The sequence below is a fragment of the Ornithorhynchus anatinus genome, chromosome 2 (assembly GCF_004115215.2).
Source record: "Ornithorhynchus anatinus isolate Pmale09 chromosome 2, mOrnAna1.pri.v4, whole genome shotgun sequence".
Taxonomy (NCBI): domain Eukaryota; kingdom Metazoa; phylum Chordata; class Mammalia; order Monotremata; family Ornithorhynchidae; genus Ornithorhynchus; species Ornithorhynchus anatinus.
Window position 1 is genome coordinate 164,629,820 of NC_041729.1, and position 13,110 is coordinate 164,642,929.

The following is a 13,110-nucleotide window of genomic DNA, read 5'->3' on the forward strand; positions in this document are numbered from 1 at the left end:
GACTCTCTCTCATGCCACCGTTGCCCAGCAAGGGGTAGCTTTGACTTGTAGGAGCTGATCTCCCACTCGCTAGCCTCGATGGAGCTCGATAGGAGCTGATCTCCCACTCGAGAAGCAGCGTGGCTCAGTGGAAAGAGCATGGGCTTTGGAGTCAGGGCCCATGAGTTCGAATCCCAGCTCTGCCACTTGTCGGCTGTGTGACTGTGGGCAAGTCACTTAACTTCTCTGCGCCTCAGTTCCCTCATCTGTAAAATGGGGATTAAGACTGTGAGCCCCACGTGGGACAACCTGATTCCCCTTTGTCTACCCCAGCGCTTAGTACAGTGCTCGGCACCTAGTAAGCGCTTAACAAATACCAACATTATTATTATTATTATTAGCCCCTGGCCAAGCTAGGAACGGAACGGGTAGGCCTCGTTTCACTCTCCCTCCCGTAGCCGAGACTGGTAGAAGACTGGAAACTCTCCATGTGTGATCCTGAGAGGGTCTAAACGGTTTGAGGGGAAAGAAGATTTTCTAACAGACACAATCAAGGCAGTCTTTCATCTCATCCATCAGACACAAGCCCATGTCTCTAACAAGAACAGTACCAACAAAAGGGGGAAAAGGAGTCTACTTCTAGAAAGGAAACCAACGTCTGATTGTCACGGAACATAACAGAGCTTGAATCAGCAATGATGCTGCCTGTGGCTAAAGTCACTGAATCTCGTGGGTTTGGAAACTGAAGAGCCATGATCTCCTTTTGCCCCGTGACTGTTCATTTCAAATCTCTCACACTAACAATGAGTCGTCTCTGAAGAGCTCTCAACACAACTGAATCAGTCACACTATTGTTTCAAATAATTTCTTTGATCATCATCCTATTCAAATAGAATTCATTAAGCTTTTATGTGGGCACGTTAGTAGATTGGGAAGTACAACTAAACCATTGAAGTCATCCCCATCTCTTCTAGCACCCCATTATTTGTAGACTAAAGGGTTGTGCTTCATGAAAGCAAATAAAGACACCAGGAACAGGAGACCTGTACCATGCATATGCTGTGACATGGAATGTGCCATTTAGCTTTCCCCTTTTTCTTTAATTTTATAATGCAGGGATCATGTCTACTAACTCTACTGTACTCTTTCAAGCATTTGCAAGAGTGCTCCAAACAGATTAAGCACACGATACCTATTATTGATCAGCTGAGTGGGATGCTGGTCCTTTCTCTGTTTCGTTTGAGAGATCTTTAGAAAACAGACTAAAAAGCAGTAGATGAATTCCAAAGTTGTGGGATGGACTTTTTCTTTGGTGCTTATACGAAGACTTTTTCTAAGGAGGTGGGGCAGAGGAGAATGGAAAAGAGAGGGAGGCAAAATTGGCCCACCCATTTAACTTGTTATATTGAGGAAAACTGTAAAAATGTTCTTGATGGAATTCATCATGAAACTTTCCACCAGAATTCTTGGAAAATTTATAGAAGAAGGTCTATTTCACCACCATGAACAATTTAGCCATTTTAGTTATAGAGTCGCATTCACTGGCGGTTAACTTTGTTTTTTAATGCCCTCCACCCGCTAGGTTGCTCAGAGTGGACAGGGAGGGAATCTCTGGACTCTGTGAGGGAGAGGCCGTCTTTGAGAACAGAGATTGTATGTGTGGGGGATGAGGAGGGCCGGGGAAAATTCTTGGAGAAGTTGATGTTTGGAACAACCTGTCCATTGTCCCTGTCTCAAAGAGAAAGTCATAAGTCCAGTTTCTGAGCCACCTAATTTGATTAAACTGTTAAAATCCTAGCTGGTCGCCTCCTGGATGGCGTTGGGATGAATGGACATCTCTTCATTTCATACCAGAAAATTCCTAAATGCAGCATTTGCCGTTTGTTAAAAACAAGCTGGCCCCACACCTTCTACCACGCCGCTTTCAAAGAACAGAACTAGAACTGTTTGAAAACTTTTCATGGGAGCTGTAGATGCTCAGTTGAAAAATGGTAAGCTTGGAAGAACTGAGAGTGGGTTGATTGGAATGGACACAGTCTGCTGGTTACAGGGTTTTATTAGTTTTCTTTGAAAGTAATAATTAATAACTGTGGTATTTGTTAAGTGCTTACTTTGTGCCAGGCACTGTACTAAGCACTGGGGTGGACACAAGTAAATCGCACTGGGCACAGTCTCTGTCCCATATGAGACTCACACTCTCAATCCCCATTTTATAGATGAGGTAACCGAGGCCCGGAGAAGTTGTGCCTTGCCCAAGATCACACTCAGTGTGTATCTTGTAAGTTGTTTGTTTTTTTTTCACGATAGGCTTAAAAAAATTTAAGAGTGAAAAGGTTCATTTTCATTTTCTCTTTATCAGATCCCTATTATCAAATGCCTAGATAGGGGCTAGCTTCATGATGTGTAAACCTTGAGTTCTACTCTGAGAGCTTCTGTGACTAAACTGGCCATTGAATGCCTTTCAAATCAAAGAAGTGACTTTAAATACTCAAAAAAAATGGCTCTTTCAGTGGTGTAACATTTTGTATTAAGGGTGAAGAGATAAATAGAAGAATTATTAGTTCATTTAGCCATTCTGTAATACAATGGTTGTACTGCTCAATCAAAAGTATCAATCAATCAGTGGGATTTATGTGGTGCTTATTGTGTGCAGAGGAATGTACTGAGTGCTTGTCTTGTTTTATGCCGTCGAGTTGTTTCCGACACATAGCCACACCACGGACGCATCTCTCCCAGTACGCCCCGCTCTCCATCTGCAATCCTTCTGGTAGTGGATCCAGAGAGTTTTCTTGGGGAAAATCCAGAAGCGGTTTACCATCGCCGTGTTCCACGCAGTAAACTCAAATCTCCACCCTCGACTCTCTCCCGACCCTCTGCTGCCCAGCACGGGAGAGTTTTGACTTGTAGGAGATGGCCTGCCACTCGCTAGCCACTGACCAAGCTAGGAATGGAATGGGAAGGCCTCTGCTTCACTCTCCCTCCCGTAGCCGAGACTGATAGAGGATTGGAAAATCTCCAGGAGCAATCCCAAGAGGGCACTGAATGCTTGGGAGAGTCAGATTCAGCAGAGTTGGTAGACATGTGTCCTGCCCACAAGTGACACACAGTTTAGATGGGGAGACAGACATTAATGTAAATGAATAATTGTAGATAGGGACATAAATGCTGTGAGGTTGAGGGAGGGGTGAATATCAAATGCCTATTTGTGATTACTTGTTTTATATGAACCCCAATGGCAGAATGTCTACCTACCTATACATCAAAAGTGTCTACAGTGCAGTTTTTCTGGTAGTGATGACTGCAGCTCCATTTTGAAAAGGCTCATTTTTGTTCTCTTTAATATCAGTGTGAAATGGAACCTTAAAAATAGACTTTACGGTCAGCAGTGTCTGATTAAGCAAAACAAACTTTCATAAGTTGCACTGTCCTGAAGAAAGTCTTTAGACAGGAATCTCCAGAAGAAATCATCGTGAAAAGAAATCAATTACTTTTTTTTTTTTTTTCCTCCCCGCTTTTGATGTGTAGGAGCAGTTTGTGCCATCAAATGTGGTTTTTCTAGTCGTGGCTCTCGACATTGGAAATCAATTTTTGAAACAAAGGTTTATGTGAATGAAGATGATTAGATTTCCACATAGAGTTTTGGTTTATTATTTTTGAATGGAAGGCCAATTAGAAGACATTCATCTTAAAGATGCAACTACCTTACGTTAGCATAGTAATCGGATACCTCTTGCCTGCGATTCCAGAATAGCCCAGGGTGAGAATAACTAAAAGCTTCTAAGTGGTATGATGATTTTTCCGTAGCATATGTTGCACGATTTTTAAAGGGTATTCATTATTACACAGAGCTACCTTGTCCCTGATGTTTTTTAACTATGTCATCAGTCGAAAGACTAACTCCTTTGTTGATTTCAGAGAAATATGGAGATTTTGTGTTAATGATAATTGTGGTATTTGTTAATTTACTCGTTCATTTGTTCATATTTATTGAGCGCTGACTGTGTGCAGAGCACGGTAATAAACGCTCGGGAGGGTACGATACGACAATAAACAGACACATTCCCTCCCCACGGTGACCTTCCAGTCTGGAGGGGACACAGACATTAATATGAATAAATAAAATACAGATATGTACATAGAAAGTGTTGAATAAATATCACAGTGTAAGCTCTCAATACATTCTACTGAATGAATGAATCATTGAAGGGGAGAGAGAAGAGATCATTTCTCCCCATTTGGCAGATGATGAAACTGAGGCTCCAAGAGGCCGGGGGCGGATTTGGGGTTAGAATCTCAAGTCTCCTGGCTCCCAATCGCAAAGCCTTTCCAATAGGTCACCTCATGATGTAGATGCTAAGTCATATAATTGTGTTTTGAATGCCAGCGGGTTCTTCAATGTATTTTGTCATTTGGATTCAACTCACTACATACAGTTTAGCGTGATCTTCTGAACCTAACTCTCCAAACAAGTCAATTCAATTCGAACAATGTCTTTGTTTTCATTTACTTACCACAGGGGTAAAAGTACATTAAAAGTCGACTTGAGTGGATATACCTGAAAGTGTACAAATTCCCCTTTCCTCCGTCTTCCTCTTGGTAAATTTTTTGAGTATCTGCCCCTCCGGACAGATTGTAAATCCTTTAGTCTGTAAACGTCTTGTGGGGAGGGAAGATTACATTACACTCAGTTACATTTTGCTCTCCCAAGCGCATGGTGTAGCAGATAGAGCCCGGACCTGGGAACCAGAAGATCATGGGTTCTAATCCCGGCTCCGCCATTTGCCTGCTGTGTGACCTTGGGCAAGTCGCTTCGCTTCTCTGGGCCTTGGTTACCTCATCTGGAAAATGGGGATAAAGACCACAATTCCACGTCGGGCAATCTGATGACCTTGTATCTACCCCAGTGTTTAGAAGAGGGCTTGGCGCATAGTAAGTGCTTAACAAATGTAAGCCCGTCAAAGGGCAGGGACTGTCTCTGTTACCGATTTGTATATTCCAAGCACTTAGTACAGTGCTCTGCACATAGTAAGCGCTCAATAAATACTATTGAATGAATGAATGAATGAACAAATACCATAATCATTATTATTATTACAAATCTCTGAACATAGCAAGTACTCAATAAATACTGTAGATTGACTGATTGATGAGGGGAGGTATCTTGTTGTCCAATCTCTTGTATTCTCCCAGGTCATCATGGGCAGAGAACGTGTCTACCGACTCTGCCCTATTATGCTCTACCAAGTGTTTAGTCCAGTGCTCTGCACACAGTAAGCCCTCAATAAATACCGTTGATGAGGCTGATGATCAAGTTCTTTCCATCTCGCTCTCCCCACAGTAGGTGCTCAAAAATACAATTGATTGATAGAAAACCAGGTGGAATCTCACAGGAAACTAGTTTCCATAATCCCTTGCTCCTGGTAACCACAGGAGCAGATATGGGGACGAGGATTCTGAGAGAGAATCCCTCGGAGGTCTGCCATCCCAAATTGCATTTCCCAGAATGTTTTGCGGCATGGACCCACCAGGTACTATTAATTCTCTCATAAGACCTGAGATGTGATCTTAAAACACACATACTCTGAAGAAAACCTATACAATGCCGTTTCTTTCTGTCGGTACGTGCCGCTGTATTCAGAGGCCTATTAAGTATGGCCTAGCAGAAAGAGCACAGGACTGGGAATGAAGATACCTGGGTTTTCATCCTGAGTCCACCACTTCCCTGCTTTGTGACCTTGGGCAAGTATTGCGACTTCACAGGGTGTGAGTCTCCTCATCTCAACAGCTGCGATTCAATGCCTGTTTTCTCTCCGCCCCCTGCATAAGCTGTGAGCCCCATCTAGGAGAGAGAATATGTCGGATCTGATCACTTATCACAGTGTTGGGTCATCGCAGAGTTAAAACTCGATAAATGTCACAGTTATTAGTAGGACTACTGCGTGCACTGGGACAAGAATAGCCTTCTATCCGAAGCGCAGTGTGAAAACATATTTTATGTACCTCCTGCTTTGGGATTTTTTTGAGTTTCAGTCACTGGATATTCAACCCGAAAGGTCTGTGGGTTTTTCCTAAGAAAAATACGAATTTCCTCACCTCTCTTTGAACTAATTGCTTTTTAGAAATGGCAGGTGTAGTATACTTTTTCACTAGATATTTCCAATAGACCTGTTCACTGGGACAGATTCCAGGGATAGTTTGTATCATTAACCCAGCAGATTTAAGACTGGGAACTGGGGGAGTTGAAAACTAAAAATAATCTTTTTTTTTTGAGAGATAGTTTTCTTGGGACCAAACATATAGGACTGGAACTTTATTTATACACTAAAGAAACCATAGTATGAAGTATAAACCTTTTCTTCACTAAAAAATTCCACTGAATACCCCCTCCACGTGAATGCCAAAATGTCGTCCTGCTGTGTGAGGTAATAGCCGTGGTCTGTGGCGACATTATAAAAACATTGGTTTGTTATGATGATTGCAAAAACCCAAATCCATGGAAACATATTTGTGATATTTTATTGGAGTGAAACATGGAAAATACACTGTAACTCGGGTTTACCATTGGCTTAGTCAGTGCTCTAGGAATGAAAAGAGATTTGAAGACTAAAACTGAATGGATTGAGCCAATTCCATTAGTTTGCAAAATTTGGTTCTCTTAAGGGCAATCGTGATAGCATCACAGTGAAAATTAGAAAACAGATTCTCCACCACATTTTCTAGAATTTACTTCTGGAGGAGTTTATATTAATGTCTGTCTCCCCCTCTAGACTGTACACTCACTGTGGACAGAGAACGTGTCTACCAACTCTGTTATATTGTACTCCCCTAAGCGCTTAGTACAATGCTCTGTAATAATTAATGGTGCTTCTTAACTGCTTACTATGTGCCAGGAACTGTACTGGTCACTGGGATGGATACAAGCAAATCGGGTTGAACACAGTCACTAACTGTCCCACAGTGGGTTCACGTTCTTAATCCCTATTTTAGAGATAAGGTAACTGAGGCCCACAGAAGCAAAGTGACTTGCCCAAGGTCACACAGCAGACACGCGGCAGAACCGGGATTAGAACCCATGACCTTCTGACTTCCAAGCATGGACTCTAGCCACTAGGGCATTCTTGATCCCATCATCAAGTTTTCCATGTACTGGCCTTTCATTTTGTCCTTGTCTTCAGCTTACTTACCATATCGTTGCAAATCATTAATAGGAATTAAGTTTTTGATAGGCTTCCAGCTCTGCAAGTTCACTGTGGGCGGAGAATGTGTCTGTTTATTGTTATATTGTATGCTCCCAAGATCTTAGTACAGTGCTCAGCACAAAGTAAGCACTCAATGAATATGATTAAATGAATATATTGTTAGATTGTATTTTTCCAAGTGCATAATAATAATGATGATAATAAAAATGGGATTTGTTAAGTACTTAGTATATTCCGGGCACTCTAGTAAGCACTAGGGTAGATACAAGCAGATCCGGTTGGCCGCAGTCCCTATCCCACATTTGGGCTCCCAGTCTTAATCCCCGTTTTACAGATAAGATAACTGAGGCACAGAGAAGTGAAGTGACTTTCCCAAGGCCACACAGCAGACAAGAGGTGAGCTGGGATTAAAACAGAGTTTAGTACAGTGCTCTGCAGCCAGTAAGTGCTCAACAGATATGATTGATTGATTGATTGATTATTACCACAAAATGAGATGGCTGAGTGAAAGACTTTGAAGACAAAAAAACTATCAACCAATCAATGGAATTTATTGAACGCTTACCAAGCGCGGTATCACGCAGTGTGGAACTTACATTATAGTCGAGTCGGTAGGCCCAATCCCTTACCACAAGGAGCTCAACGACTACAAAGAATGGTGGCCTCGTATATCATTAGTGTGACTGATTTCCGGTGCTCCGCACACAGAAAGTACTCAATAGATTGATCGATCGATTGATTGATTTTGAGCCATAGTGTTGATTTCAAGGCTTCTATGTATTTCAGTTCAGAAAGATTATGAGGTCTGTCTTGAATTCTACTTGTTTTGATGTCTGTCTCCCCCGTTCTAGACTGTGAGCCTGTTGTTGGGTAGGGATTGTCTCTATCTGTTGCCGGTTGTACTTTCCAAGCACTTACTACAATGTTTTGCACACAGTAAGCGCTCAATAAATACGACTGAATGAATGAATGAATGAAATCATGCCCCAAATCGTCTGCCTTAATTTGGATCTACCTGTTCCTCTTTCTTTCCTCCTCTTCTCTAGTATTGAACATCAGAAAGGAAAAATGAGATCCCAAGCCTATTAAAAACTCGATTCCTATTCAAATGAACATCTAAGCACTTAATATCTTGTTAAATGCTTTCTACGTTCCAAGCACTTTTCTAAGCGCTGGGGTAGATACAAGTTAATCAGGTGGACACAGTCCCTGTCCCACATGGGGCTCACGGACTTAATCCCCATTTTACAGATGTGGGAAATGAGGCACAGAGAAGTTCACCCGAGATCAAACAGACACGTAGAGAAGATGGGATTAGAACCCGGGTCCTTCTGATTTCCAGGCCTGGGCTCTATCCACTAGACCATGGTACTTCTACCTTCCATCTCTTGCTTTGGAAGATATAAGCTTCTACTAGGACCACCAAGGAAGAGGAAATAACGTCATAGCCATTGTAAGTTGCTTTATGAAATGAATCTATAAAGGATTAGCAGGAGAGCCAGTCGTAATAACAATAGTATTTATTGAGTGCCTATGGAATGTACTAAGTGCTTAAATACAACGGATGCGTGAGAAACATTTCCTACCCTTAAAGAGCTCAGACTCTAATGAGAGAAAATGACAAAGAAAGATTAACAGGCAGTGGAAGGAGAATAAATAAAATGGAAAATTTGACCAAATAGATATTTATCTAAGTGTTTAGAACGGCCCCAATGGTATTGCACTCAGATGATAAATAAATAACATTATTATGAGCATTATCCCTTTAACCTCACATCTTTAGGAGAGTCCATTTTTCATTATTTTTCATCGTCGCTTTCTCAGTCCTTGTCCTTCTTTAAGCGGATATTATAGGGGAGAATTTAGAGTATGCCTAGATTCAAGAATCCTCTCCTTATCTCATGTTCTCTGCCAGCTAGGAAGAATGTGTAGCCAAGATACCAGGGAATCAACAGGGTCTGATGGAAAAGACCCTAGGCCTGGGAGTCAGGGGACCTGGGTTCTAATCAATAGGTAAATCAATGGTATGTAGAAGCAGCGTGGCTTGGTGGAAAGAGCCCGGGCGTGGGAGTCAGAGGACGTGGGTTCTAATCCCGGCTCCACTACTTGTCTGTTGTGTGACCTTGGGCAAGCAACTTCACTTCTCTGTGCCTCAGGTCCCTCATCTGTAAAATGAGGATTAAGACTGCGAGCCCCATGTGGGATAACCTGATTATCTCGTATCTACCAGAGTGCTTAGAATAGTGCTTGGCGTATACTAAGCACTTAACAAAAACCATAATTCCTATTATCATTATTATTAAGTATTGAGCACTTATTCTTTGCAGAGCACTGAACTCAGCGCTTGGGAAAGTACCCTATAGCAGAGTCGTCAGATGCATTCTGGGCCCACAGCGAGCTAAAGTCTTCTCCACGTACTTGCCGTGTGACCTTAGTCGAGTCACTTCCCATCTCTGGTCCGCAGTTGTCTCATCTGCAAAATGGGGATTCAATCCCTGTGTTCCATGTGAGCCCTGATGATCTTGTATCTACCCCAACGGTTGGTACAATGCTTGGCACAGAGTAAGGACCAAATGCAATTAAAAATAGCATTATTCGATCGATTCTAATCAATCCTCTCGTAAATACATAATAATAATAATGATGGCATTTGTTAAGTGCTTATTATGTGCAAAGCACTGTTCTAAGTGCCGGAGAGGATCCAAGGTGATCAGGTTTTCCCATGTGGGGCTCACAGTCTTAGTCCCCATTTTACAGATGAAGTAAGGAAATGACATGGCTGTTTTGCAGAATTTAATTTGTTTTTCTCAAAATCTCACATCTAAAGTGGGGTAATAATAGTGATGATGATGATATTTGTTGAGTGCTTATTATGAGTCAAGCCCCGTTCTAAGAACTGGGTTAGTTACAAGCTAATCAGGTTGGACACAGTCCCTCTCCCCCATGGGGCTCACAGTCTTCATCCCCATTTTACAGATGAGGTACCCGAGGCCCAGAGAAGTGAAGTGACTTGTCCTAGGTCCCACAGCAGACGAGTGGCAGAGCCTGGATGAGAACCCAGCTCCTCCTGACTCCCAGGCCCCGGGCTCTATCCACCGAGCCACGCTGCTCGATTCCGTGTGAAGGCCCGAATCTCTTAGAACGTCCACCCTTCAGTCTGCAACGATTCTCTAGCGCCGCGGCCTATTTGGTAATGAATCAGGGCAAACCACCAGAGTGACTCACCCAAAGCAACAGCGGGTAAGGCAAAACCGGACTAATGGCGGGGAACGGCAAAGAGACGAACCATAAACGGGACAAACCCAGCTCATCGACAGCCTCAATGAAAGCTTGTATTCTTCTCCCCGGCTACCCTTTCTCCTTCGAAAAATCCCACAAGTTTCTTGTATTGATTTTGAAAATTTCTGCCTGCAAGCAAGAGACGGGATGAAGGGGTAGCTATGAAATAGGAAGTGCACCTCAGTGATATTCTCCTTTCCTGAATGATGCATTGATCATTTAAGGCAACATGACATTAAGCACTTTGTTCTGGCCTCTTTCTTTCTTGCCTTTTTATTTTTTTTTTTTTTCGGCCAAGCTGAACAGGAAACTGTGTTGGCAACCTCTAAATTGGGGGGGATTAGAGAGGAGGGGGGTTAGTTGGAGATGTGGGAAAAAACAAAGATCGCTTTGGTCTTTTTTAAGGAGGATCAGAACTAGCTGGGTGATGGAAATCTTCAGGGGAAAAAGGAGAGTCTAAGGTACTTGTTTCATTTACTACTTCTGCCCCTCCTTTAGATCTGTGCCCTATAAGCAGATAATCAGTCATAAGTCCTTGGCCCTTGGTAGCATAATTAGACTTCGTTGGAAGTGAGTGAGGGGAGTTGTAGATAGAACGGAGGGATTATTTCTTCTGAGAAAATAAATAAGTAAGTAATGGGTTGGCGGGGAAGAAAAGATGAACAGCTTTTTTGTTTTCCGGTTTGGATCTGCTCGAGGCTTCGCTGCCTTGCCTGAAGTGAATGACATTGCCAGAACTTAGGGAAAAACAAAGCTAAAATGGCAACATCTCTTAGGAAAATCTGTAAGATTGTGAGAAGGCGGAGAGGAGGGAAGAGAGGAGACGGCGGGGGTGGGGGAGATGGAAGGATTGGGAATTGGAGAGCAGATAGATGCCTTCTTTCGGGTCTGAATTTCAATCCTCACAGCCTGTTTGCTTTTTGTCTGAGATATTTCTTGTTTCCACTTCCTTGGATGGCAGGGGCTGAAGAGGCTCATTTTTGTTGTTGGTTTGGAACAAAAGTTTGACGACAAGTGAAATGGAAAATAACTGTTGTGACAGAAATGTTCCCCGAGACCTTTGATTCCAAGAACTGCACCTCTGGGTTTACATTCTAACACGGTGATCTCGCCTCCTTCCCCACCTCCCCCGTGAATCCCCAGAGGTACGATGGAAGCCAATGAGCTTGGGGACTTATTTTTCCTTTGAATTCTCTCTGCCTTCTGGTGTCATATGTACCTGTGCTCCTGGTGGGTATTCGACTCTTGAGGAAGTCTTGTTTGGGCCATCGTTATTGTTTTTAGTATTGCATCCTTCTCTTCTTGTCTCTCACCTCTCTTGTACGGAAAAGGAATGGCCTGGTAGCTGATGCTGAGCAACTCGTCCAGTGAGAACGATATGGAATTCGCAGTTTTCCTCTGTCCTCTCTGACCAGCAGTCTGAGGGGGATCATGTTATTTTTTGACCGGGGAATCGATAAATTACTGGCATTTATCGAGTGCTTACTGTACTTAGGAAGCTGCATTAAAACCTTGGGAAGCAGCACGGCCCAGAGGACAGAGCTCGGGCCTGGAAGTCAGGAGGACCTGGGTTCTAATCCCAGCCCCGTGGCTTGTCTGCTGTGTGACCTCGGGCAAGTCATTTCACTTCTCTGGGCCTCAGTCACCTCATCTGTAAAACGGGGATTAAGATCGTGAGCCCCATGTGGGACAGGGCCTGATTATCTTGTATCGACCCGAACGCTTAGTAAGCTCTCAAGAAGTACCAAATGCCATAATTATTATTAAATCCCATCATCATCCTCATTATAATGCAATTTAATAGACTCCATTGCCTCTTGTGTGCTCAATCTCTCCCCCTCTAGACTGGGAGCCCATTTGCGTGCAGGGATCGTCTCTCTTTATTTCTGTATTAGAGAAGCGGCGTGGCTCAGTGGCAAGAGGCCGGGCTTGGGAGTCACAGGTCATGGGTTCGAATCCCGGCTCTGCCGTTTGCCAGCTGTGTGACTTTGGGCAAGTCACTTCACTTCTCTGCGCCTCAGTTACCTCATCTGGAAAATGGGGATTAAAAACGCTGAGCCCCAAGCGGGACGACCTGATCATCTTGTATCCCCCCAGCGCTTAGAACAGTGCTTTGCACATAGTAAGCGCTTAACAAATACCACATTATCATTAGTATTATTATTATTGTATTTTCCCAAGCGCTCGGTATAGTGCTCCGCATACAGTTAGCGCTCAATAAATACTATCGAAAGAATGGATGAATGAATGTTGGCTGCCCTCAGGGATCTCACTGTATGCCGGGCGCTTTACTGAGAGCATAAGTTAGTACCGAAGAATTGGGAGGCACGATTCCCGTTTTCAAGGAATTTACAGCCTACTGTGTTCGGGGTGCCATGCTAAGAGTACAGAGGACTCCAGTAGCATTAGTAAACGTGATTGTTGCCCTCAAATCTTTGATGGCAATGGATTGTTTCATAGTGGAGTGGGGCATGAGAGTCAGAGGATGTGGCTGCCCGCACATAGTAAGTGCTCAGTAAGTATGATAATCAAATGAAAGATGCGTAAATAAATCGGCGATAAATAAATACGATTAAAAGAATAATGCCGGCTCTGCCACTCGTCTGCTGAGTGATCTTGGGCAAGTCACTTAACCTTTATGTTCCTCATTCAT

The 13,110-nt window shown here is 43.2% G+C and overlaps 1 protein-coding gene across 2 annotated transcripts in view; it reads left to right on the top strand.

Moving 5' to 3' along the window:
- Nucleotides 1-13,110, top strand: part of SOX5 (SRY-box transcription factor 5) — a 490,387-nt gene that overhangs the window by 21,974 nt on the left and 455,303 nt on the right. The window lies entirely within an intron of this gene.